We start from the raw sequence: 11,314 nt of genomic DNA, 5'->3' as shown, positions 1-11,314 counted from the left end.
ATCTTCTAATGATGTGCTGGCAGAGTTGTGGGTTTTGTATCTTTTTTTTTTTTTTTGGAAAGAGTGAAAAGTGGTGCTTCAAAATGGTAACAGGATCACCACAAGATTTCATCATCTCAAGGAACTCATTTTATTACCACCGAAACTTATGGAAGGAATCGCATTTTGGTTTCATTGTTGGGGGCTCCTTTCTTAGTTAACTCAAAGGGTGAGTTTGGAATGCTCGACTCGGTATTCTGTGATTCTCTGAAGACATTTTTACCAAAAAGGGCAAAATGCTATATAGAGAGCTGTACACTGGGTGATGTCTGAAGAGTGGGGTCTGCAGTAACTCTCCAAACAGGACAGCGAAAGAGAAGTGGCTTATCCAGCACGTGCCCATCGAGCGGATGAGAGTTCCAGGAGCCATAAAGATTGCAATTGTCCAGCTTATGAAAAAACTTAAAAGAATGTATATGATATAATTACAATCATCATCTTATGTATGCAAATTAGGTATGCAAGGCATAAAACAAAGTAGTTGGCTTTGACTTGAACAGTCAGACAATCTGTATCCAATATTGATCATCTGCTGTAAGCCAGACACTTTCAGAACAATGACATAATCCGGGCGCCTGGGTGGCTCAGTGGGTTTAAAGCCTCTGCCTTCAGCTCAGGTTGTGATCTCAGGGTCCTGGGATCGAGCCCCACATCGGGCTCTCTGCTCGCCAGGGAGCCTGCTTCCCCATCTCAATCTCTCTGCCTGCCTCTCTGCCTACTTGTGATCTCTGTCTGTCAAATAAATAAATAAAAATCTTTTTAAAAATGACATAATCAATATAAGAAAATATTTGAAGCTACCATGATTGAGCCGAGGAGATGGGATTATGACAGACTCTTTCGCTATTATTCTCTCTTAACATTTTTTAAAAATGCTGTGATTTCATAATTTCAAAAAATGAAAGGAATATTTGAAACAGCAGAATGACAAAGTTGCAAATGCTAATTTTGTGAGCTTAATCCCAAGCACTGCTCTGAGCAGGCTGTGAATAGTATCTGTTTTACCTCTGTAATGATGTATTATCAGTAACATCACTCCCACATTACAGTAAAGAAATTGAGACACAATGTTTCATATCCGGTCCAATGTCTTGAAGCTAATTGGAAGGAGAACCGAGTGCCAGAATGTTCTTAATTACTACTTCAAATATATCACACGAGGGTACGTAATGCAATTATGTGTGGGATTTCCCAAAGTATATTCTTGATACTTGGCTTTTGGGGAGAGTGCCTCCTCACCTATACCAGAGTGTTCTCTGCTTTTCTTGTTTATCTCTTTCCCAGACCCAGACTCACAGATGATACTCAATCAGCAGATGCATAAACCAATTCATCTCTGAGAAGAGAGGCAGGAATTGGGCTGTCCACTTCATTTCTCAGAAGCGTCTGTCAACCTCGTGGGATTTTTATGGAGTTTTTTCTGTACGTCTGACATTCCAAACTGAAACAGATGATGCCAGCCCAGTTCCTAAGAGAAGCAAACACTTAAACTGAGAAGACAGTGATAAAAACAGGAAATAACTTCACCCTGGGAATATTCCAGAAACCAAGTTTGAATAATTCCTTCATGCTCAGTTGAATACAGGTTGACTCCCAGGTTGACTCACTCATGTAAATACTCCTGACTATGTTATGACTGTTAAACACACACACACACACACACACACACCCTTATCTTTCCAGAATGCTAACTATGCAGCATGAATCAGTCACTCTGGACTTTAGAGCACTGGGTTCTTCATCATCAACCTTGACTCCTCTCTTGTTATCCTCACATCCAGACCAGCAGCAAACCCTGCCCCTGCCACCCACCTTCTAAATTTGAGACCTACTCTACAGGCCAGCACATGTCCACTTGGGTAAATGTTCCATGTACACTTGAAAAAGAATCCATATTCTGCTGTCATCAGTTGCTTTGTTCTGTAAGTGTCAGTTAAGTGTGTTAAATAGTATCGGTCAAAATCTTTCTCTTCCTCCTGATTTATTGTTGTTGGCTTGTCCGTTAGTTACTGATAGAAGAATGTCAAAGCCCACCACTATGATTGTGAATTTCTCTATTTCTCCTTTTAGATCTGGGGGTGTCTGCCTTATACACATCGAAGCTGTATTAGCAAGTGTTTCTGAGTCGGGTTAGGTTCAGAATGCACTTAGAATTGTTCTATCTTTCAGTGGGACTGATGCTTTTCATTAGAAAATTCATTTTCTTTATTGTGCCGCTCTCATCTTAAAATCAACTTCATCTGATAGTAGAGTAACTGGTCAACTCTCTTCTGATTACTGGATGCGCACAGTATCTTTTCCCATCTTTTATTTTCATCCTGTCTGTATGCTCATATTTAAAGATTATCTCTTGGAAGCAGAAAATAGTTGGGTTTTGTTTGTTCATTTAGTATGACAATCTCTTTTCATGTGAACATTTAGTTCATTTACATTTAATGTAATTATTAACACATTACTAACACAATACCAATGCATTACTAGCTGTTTCATTCAGTTCCATCTGTTGTGAGTTCCATTTTCTTTATTATGAACTTTTACATTAATGACATCTTTTTAAGGTCATTCTCCTCTCTATTAGCTTGTTACTTGTATATTTTCTTTTGTTGTTATCTTGCAGATTCCAGGGATGATCTTTGTCTTATTGTAGTTTAATAAAATTCCTGCTTTTAACACTTCTCTGGCAATGCAAGAAAATTAGGACCTGTTTAATTCCCTTTTCCTACTGCAAATATCAATTCTAGTTATATTTTAAACTGGCAAGACATGATTATTATCTTTTAATGTAGTATTTATTTAGATTTGTCAACAATTTCTTCTGTTGCTGCTCTTCATCGTTTCTTAAAATTTTAGTTTTCCTTCTGAGATTATCTTCTTTTTTCCTAAAGGACTTTCCTTTGTCTTTCTTTTAGGTAAAGTCTGCTGGTAATGTATTCACTCAGTATTTGTCTGAAAATAGGTTTATTTCATCTTAAATTTTGATGGATATTTTTACTAGGTGTAGGATTATAGGTTGGTAGTTATTTTCTTTCAGCTCTTGATTCTTTTTAAAGGGTTTTATCTTTTGGCTTCCATCAGTTCTGCTGAAAAGTCAACTGCCAGTCTCCTTGTTGTTTTCCATTGAAGTGGAGCACTGTGTCTCCGTTTTTGGATGCCTTTGTACCATTTCTTTCTTTTCTTTTTTTTTTTTTTTTGGTCTAGCTTTTGTAGTTGTTCTAATAAGTGAAATGGTCTGCAACTAACTATCTGGACATTTTTCCAGAAAGAAATTTTACATACTAAATGGCTATGGCCTTCTGCAGATAATGCTAAAGATAGCAGCTGGAGGTGGAGGAAATGAGAGGTGATCTAGGGAGAGAGAAGTTAATATAGAAGGAGTAATTCTACTTAAGAGGAGTGGACCCCAGAAGATTAGTAGGAGTCTGGGAGCAAAGGACATTTATAGGGGACAGAATGGTACTTTCTGAGAATAAATGGCCCCAGAGCCTGAGAGAGTATAATATCTAATATTACATTTTGTATTTTTCTTTATTATGTTGTACTTCCCTGAAGTAATTGAGATTTAGAGAGTTTAATCAACATGTCTAATCTCAGGCAGCGAGGACACAACTAAGATCTGAACCCATGCCAGCAGACTCCAGAGCTCATGGGCTTTTAACCACTAAACTACATTAAAGACCAGAGACTTCCAAACTCTTCTGACTATAAACCACAGTAAGAAACACATCATGAGTCTATATGCACATATTCATAATAAAAACTAACCTTTCACGAATTCATATTATCCATATTACCTGTAACACATCGTGAAATACTCTTTCCTCTCCTCTCCTATCTTATTCTTTCCCATTCCATTCTACTCTGTGCCATTCCGTTTCATCCCATCCCGTTCTGTTTCCTGGATTAATGTTAATGGGTTGGTCTTCCATTTCGGATAAAAATCACTGCTAAAGACAATGACTTTTACCTTAAGGATTAATAAAGCACACAGCTCTGATTTGCTGGGGAAAGTTCCAAGAGTGAGAAAGAAGCACAAAGAAGCCACCTACATTATCGTTCGAGATTTTAACAATAGAACAACTTTGGGGGTCATCCGTTTCAAATTCTCTGGTAGGCATCCTCCAATAGGTATGTTAACTTTCAGCTGGCATTGAGCAAGTGGGATGTTATTTTGCCTGTTTGGGAGCCCATCTTAGTCCTTTTCTACACAGCACAGGGCAGAACAGGCGCTCAGCAAATGTTTGTTGCCGGAGTCAAATAAAGGGTCATGGGGGATGCATCTCAGAGTTTTCTCTGCTCTCATGTTCCCTATTCATCCTGAATGAAGAGGCCTATGACATCTCACTCTGGGTCAGAGTCAACAGTAAAAGAATCTCCTAGAAAGATCACTTCCCCCAACTTGCTGTCTTAGTCTGCTGTGGCACCAAGGGATTAAAGAAACATTTCCACCCCCCTACTCCCTCCAGAATTTCCTGTCCTGTCTTGTGGTTGATTTAAAATATTTCAACTCCCACCTCCCCCTTTCTCACCATTTCTTCCTCATGGCTAAAGAGGTTATACATTTGCAAAGGAAATGATTAAGCAAATCCAAAGATCTTGGCCAGGGACCTGATTTTTCAAGGGCCTCGTTTTGGAGAGCTGAAGAAATCTGTGTGAGGAAGGGTTTGCACATAAGTTTTTAGCCTTAGTCAGGACTGGTGCATAATTTCCTGTTTTTATATCCTCAAAACTGCTAAGCTCCTTGTGAACAACTGGCCAGCACAGATAGGGAGGGGGGTGTGGGGGTTGCGGGGAGAGGGCTGGGAGGGGAGGAGAGAGCTATTCCTCCTTCAGTTCTGGCACAACTTCAGTGAAAGTGAAAAGTTTTGGGTTTTTGTTTTGTGTGTGTGTGTGTGTGTGTGTGTGTGTTTAAGGCAATGAAATAGAGACTAGAGGCAGATTCTAGGCATTGAAGTCAAGCCTTTGAGTGGTAAAGAGGGGAAGAAACAAGTTTGAGCAGGAATTTTAATGGGCTGCCAGGTACTCAAAGGAGCAGTTGAATCTCAAGATGTCCCGTTGAGCAGGAGCATGTTGTAGGTACTCATGCGCCAGGCACAGTGCTAACTGCTTTGCGTGGAATATATATCGTCAGACCCGCCTTGCAACGCCGCGTGGTAGATTCCCTTGTCATCCTCCATTGTATGGACACCACAGTGACGTTGAAGAAGTTAGGTGACTTCATGTCGCTGGGACCATCACATACATGTTCATTTGTCTAATTCCAGGGTTGGCTCGGGGCCCTGACAACGTTGCTTTCTGATGTTAGTTTTCTCTCTAAGCCAGACTTTAGGTTGTGCTGGGCGTTTATTTGCCCATTGGTTTTCAGTGTTCCCCTTCAAATTTCACTTCCCAGGTTCCATTGGCAACTGGCTTCGGGTTAGGTTCAGACAGCAGGGGGCGCTGCCACCAAGCTATTTTTCCTATACTCTCCCGTCAGCAGAGAGGGAGTGCTTCCCCCCTCTGGACCCCAGACCCCTCTGGACCCCAGCTACCCTCGGGCAGCCTTCCCCAGCCCCATGTGGGGCTCCACTTTCCACACGGTGTCCAGCTCCCCTGGCACTGGGAACATGACGTCTTTTTGTCTGTCTGGCCCCGTTGGTATTACAGTTTCCTTCCATGTCTAGTCTCTTGGGTGGTCTCCTCGTCATGTGCCTGCTTTTTTACCTCACCCAGCACCTATGAATTCCCCTCTATTAAACTACTTGGCACAAGGACCCTAAGTGAGATACAGATGTTTGTGCCGTAGACACAGACCCTGAGACGAGAACTTGGTTGCAGGTAGTTTGTTTGGGACGTGATCCCAGGAAGCACAAAGGAGGGAGAGTGTGTTCATGAGAAAGTCACTACTGCGGGCAGCTAGGATTGAGTCGCGCCGGGGACCGTGTGGGAGCATTTAGAAGACACCTCAAAATCGTCCCTTTGAGGGGTGGGGGAGCTGAGATACTTATCTGCCATCTCCTCGTTGGTTGAAGGTTGTCCCTAGGGGCGTCAAATTTTAGGCATTTCCAGAACACCCTACATGTGGGCTGAATGAGTTCTCACAGCCCCTGGAGAAAGCCACTGAGAAGAAAAGCCAATAGTAGAGGGATCTTTGAGGTGGGAGCTCTCAGTGCTGTATGTGACCTCTGGAGTGAGCCGAAGAGAAATGAGATGGGGCAGCCACAGCTTCCGCTACGGTGGCCAACTGGTTAATATATATATTTTTAAAGATTTTATTTATTTATTTGTCAGAGAGAGGGGGCGCACACAAGCAGGGGGAGCAGCAGGCAGGGGGAGAAGCAGGCTCCCGCTGAGCAAGGAGCCCGATGTGGGACTCGATCCCAGGACCCCAGGATCATGACCTGAGCTGAAGGCAGTCGCCCAACAGACTGAGCCACCCAGGAGTCCCCAAACTGGTTAATATTATAAGATATAACCGAGGAAAACCAAAGGCATACTCGAGTGTATTCCCCAGAAACTTCACTTTAGAATGAGATGGACATCAAGGAAAATCAACATTTTCTTTTTCTTCTCTCTTCCTTCTTTCCTTTTTTCTTGGATGAGCCAGTCAGCTAACTGGTTGCCAGAATAGAGAGGGCCTGGCACACAGTTTAATCCTAAAGACTGGGTGGCTCTTGAGCCAATGAAAGTGAAGACATGTGTTCCACCTCGGGCAGATGTCCGTGTCCTCAGCCCTTACTACTTGCCAGGCACTGTCCTTATAAGCTATAAATGCGTTGTCTTGTTTACTCTTCTCAGCAACTCTCTGAATTAAGTTCTGCTATTATTCCCATTCTGCAGAGGAACAAATTAAGGCTTTCTATGTGAAATATCTTGCTCACGATCTCCCAGCCTTGGGTCATAGGTGTGGATCGTCTGGGTGGATCAGGGGCCAGAGTCCAAACCTACATTTATGACACTTGGAAACAGGCATTTAAACATTCTCGTAGGGACCAGTGCCAGTTAGAGGTTTTATCTGAGTGGGTATTTCTTATACCTTTAAAAGAGGCTTAAGAAGAAAATGATTATACTTTGTATTGCCTACGAGATGGTTCAGCTCACTCAATGAGTATTAGTTGAATTGAGTTTATGTTAGATCTTACCTGCAACCGAAATACAGATGGGACTCTGCCACCCTTCGGCTCAGATCTTTTTTTTTCCTACTTCTCAGGAGAAGTTCTAACTTCTTACTGTGGGCTCCTTACTTCATGTCCTTGACGATCTGGTCTGCGCCTCCCTCTGACCATGTTGAACAACTTGCCATTCTCTCGGTAGACCCTGGGCTTTGGCACTTCCTATTCTGCTGGGAACAACTTTGGCCAACTCTTCATCATTCCTTATGAGTTAGCTCAACTGTCACCACCTCCAATGGCCAGCCTTCATCCCCTGTAGTCTTGTGACAGTGCCTTCCTCTGAGTTCCCCGACACCCTACATTCACTTATCATACGTTATATTATTATTGTCCTTTTGCCTGCCCGTCTTTCCCACAGGCAAGAAAACATGTCGGTAAGAGCTTAGGTCGGGTTTCAGCCTTGGCTGTAACATGTGTGCCCTTGAACAACATTGCTTCTCCTCTCTGAACCTTAATTTGCTCATCTGTAAAATGGGCAGTAAGCAAGATAATTTACGTGCCGCACAATGGCTGGCTTGTAGTAAGTCCAGTGCTGGCTATGGATCTTCAGGGCTGGTCTTCTTCAGCGGATCATCAGGGGAGTGATAGCTCTACCTAGACCAGTGCTTTCCAAATTGTCTGCCTCAGAACTGCCTGGAGGGTTTGCTGAAACACACATTACTGGGCTCCACCTTGAATTTTTGATCCAGCGGGTCTGGAGTCGGGCTTGGGAATTCTCATGTCTCATTAGTTCTCAGGCGATGCCAAGGCTGATTGGCCACACCCTGAGAACCACTAGGCGAGGCAGCTGGAGGGGGGGTGGATGTCTGATTCAAGTGGCTGACCACTTAGTGCTGAGATAAACTCATACTAGAGCATAAGGCAACCCCTCACCAGTGGATGCGGCCACAGAGTTTCTACTAATACAACCATTCAGCCAAGATTTGTTGAGCATCTACTGTGTCCAGACATTGTGCTAAATATTCATGACAGAGCAGTGAGGGACACAGACAAGAAAGTCCCCGACGTTGATGAGCTCGCAGTCGAAGGGCCCTGTTTTGGAGGGGGTAGGGGGTGCTTCCACAGCTGGTCTGAGGAACTGCTAACTTTAAAGACACTGATGTCAAAAATTGCCTTGCTATTTATTGCATCATTGTAGTTGCCTCTAAATAATTGATTTTGCCAAAAGGATAAATCAAAACTGATTATGGTAATCCCATAATCCCCTTGTCCGGAGCTGTAGCCTTGCACTGGTCTTAGGGTGAAGTCAGCCCACGGAACAGGGCAGGGGAGAGTCCGGAGAATCAGAGCCAGGCTGTGATAGAACATCTGTTCAATGACATGATAAATCTCTCTATAGTTATTACGATTTTTACTAGTCAATTGGAGTAAGAGTTTTCTGCTGTGGTGCTGAAGTTTCCCTATGACATAATAGCTCTCCTTTACAAAGCGCTTATGATGCGCCAGCCACTGGCTCCGCGATGTAGGCACAATTACTGTCCCATTGTTTAGGAGGAAACTGAGAGCAACGTTAAGTCCCTTGCCTGCTAGTTGGGTGCAGAGACGTGAGAGGTAAGGCTATGTTATGGAGCATGAAGAGCCGGTGAGGGGAACGTAACTCAATGCTTGGCCGTGACACCAACCTAAAGAGTTTACAATCACACTGTCCTTCCTTAAGCTTCTTCCAAGCCTAAGCTGATAAGAATGGAAGAACCAACCAACCGACTTGGTCTTGGTCTGGCCGACTGGGAATCATGGAAGGCAGTTGATTTGCCCAGGCTGGCCCCCTCTTGTTCTAGTTCTCCTCATTAAATTTGACTGCTTTCTAGAAGACAATCAACAAACACATTCTTAAGAGCTTTTTTGGCCCAACCTCCCGGTTAGGGAGTGAGGGAATAGGGCTTGGCTGGAGATGGTAGTTGCACCCGAGGTCCTAGAACTCCCCCATGTGGCCAGATTTAAACAAAACATCCTCCAAGGAGAGTCCATCCCTTAAGCCATGAGCTCCTTCAATGGCAACCATTGCCAGAAAAGCAGCTGGGGGCCATTTTGTCAAGAACTGCTCCTTTGGAGAGAGAGAGAGAGAGAGAGAAAAGACATACAGGTGCGTGCGTCCCTGTGCCCTCATAATAAAATACAACAAAGGCGGCAATTAAGTTCAGTTAGAGGTACACAGCTTTGAATTAGACGACGTATTCAGAAAGTGTTCTATAAATTGCTAAGGGCAAGAACGTGAGGCATATTATAGTTATCTTTACATCTGTGAAATCCGCACCCGATGTCGGCTTTGGCCAATTAAAGGGCCAGGGGAGGAGGATGCTAAAATGAGCAGCTTTCTGGGGGCAGGGCGGGGGGGGGGGCAGGAAACAGAGCTGCGAGGGTTAAGCTCTCCAGAACACCAATTTATGCATAGGGCTAGATCCCTACTGGCTTTCAGGCCTGCACTAAGATCTGAATTACAAATTTACAGAATCTGCTGCTCAGTAAGTAATTTCTTTTCTCCCTAATGGAGCCCGTAATTTCCAGTGGGCCAGGGGCACCGTGTGTTCAGAGATGGAGTGAGGAAGATCTAGACTGTGGAGGAGCCTGATTTCTACTCACGGTGCAACGGCCTTTTAAGAAGGCTTCAAAAGGGAGCTTGGGAGGCTGGTTAAAACCAGCCCTTACCTTCCTTACCATTCTGCAAAGCCCGTGTCCTCTGCCTGCAACTTGGGTGAGTCGATCTCTGAAATTGTTTTCCTTTCCAAAATGTTCTTTACAGCAGGAAGGCTAGTTGATTTTCTTGTTTAGGGCTTAAGATCCACATGGGAGTGTTTGACACAAGAAATGACATTTGTCAGGCCTGGGTTGTGGAAATGAGCTCCCTTCTGGGGAGGCGCGGGGGGTGGGCAGGCACTGTGCGAAGGAACTAACAGGCCATAAATTCCAGGCTCTTGGAGTCTCATTTAATGGGGCCCCCTTGCATCTGGACCGTTTGCAAACAAATAAGGGCAGTCCAGCTCAAGTGTGTGTGTGTGTGTGTGTGTGTGTGTGTGTGTAAATCCCAGATAATTTGCTTAAAGGGCAGGGGGATGCAACCAAAGTCGAAGAACTTAACTTTCTTTCTCCTTTTCCCTTCCTTTTGGGCATTTCTGGAGGTATGCCTCCCCTTCCCTAGACAATGAATTCGCGAGGGACCTCACGGGCTGCTGAGTACAAGCGCGCTTTTGAATGGATGCTTTTATGGATATCAGTCCAAAAGTCACCATCCGCTGGAACTGGAAAGCAGCGTTTTGTTTTTGTTTTGTTTTTGCTTCTCCCCCCAGGGGCGGCCGGTTCAGCTCAAAAGCTCAATTCTTGGAAGGGCCACTTCTTCTTGACACTGGAGAAGACACCCTTCCCTGTGCACCTAAAAATAAAAAATAAATGAATAAATGAGTTTGTAAATTTTTAACAAGGCCCCCCGGCCCCCTCCCGTAGGCCATAATTCCCTTTCAGCTGCAAGGCCTGCTTCGTGTTTCCGTGTACTCGGCCTTGCCATCCAAGTGGCCTTTCTGGGCTCCATATTTGGAGGAACTTCAGTCCCTGGAGGAACTCCCCTGGAGGCTTTTGAGACTCAAGAGCTTTGCAGAGCTCACTTGGGGGAGTTTCTCCTTGCTCTTTTTTTTTTAAACAGGAGTTCAGCGGGAGGCATGGAAATTAGTATTGACTGTAAATGCATCAGGAATGAGCTCCCAGCTAAAAAAACAAAACAAAACAAAATCAAACAAAGAACAAACCCTCAAAACTTGAAGATGAGGGTTTATCATGGTTCTGAGGCTACAGCTAGCTTTCCAATCCCCCAGATAAGTCATTGTCTGAGTCTGCTCTGGCTTAAGTTTTCTTGCCTTTAAAAACAACAACTATGACAACCCCAAGCAATTTCATTAAAAGCTTGCTCTCTTTTTTGGCCAGGGCACTATGGAACCGTTACAGAAAGTGTTGGCTGTGCAGAGAGGTTCTCAGCAAAGAACATCATTGAAAATATTTTTTAAAAATATTTCCCCCCACCCCCGCCCCGGGGAGTTGGGGGATGGGAGGGCTTCTTCTGCATTTAGTGACTCAGTCCTGCCTGGAGGCGTTTCTCATCTGGGCCAAAAGCCCCTGTGCCCAGTGAGGTGAAACTTGCA

The sequence above is a fragment of the Neovison vison genome, chromosome 8 (genome assembly GCF_020171115.1).
Source record: "Neovison vison isolate M4711 chromosome 8, ASM_NN_V1, whole genome shotgun sequence".
NCBI classification, from domain to species: Eukaryota; Metazoa; Chordata; class Mammalia; order Carnivora; family Mustelidae; genus Neogale; species Neogale vison.
Note: the sequence above shows the minus strand (reverse complement) of the source record.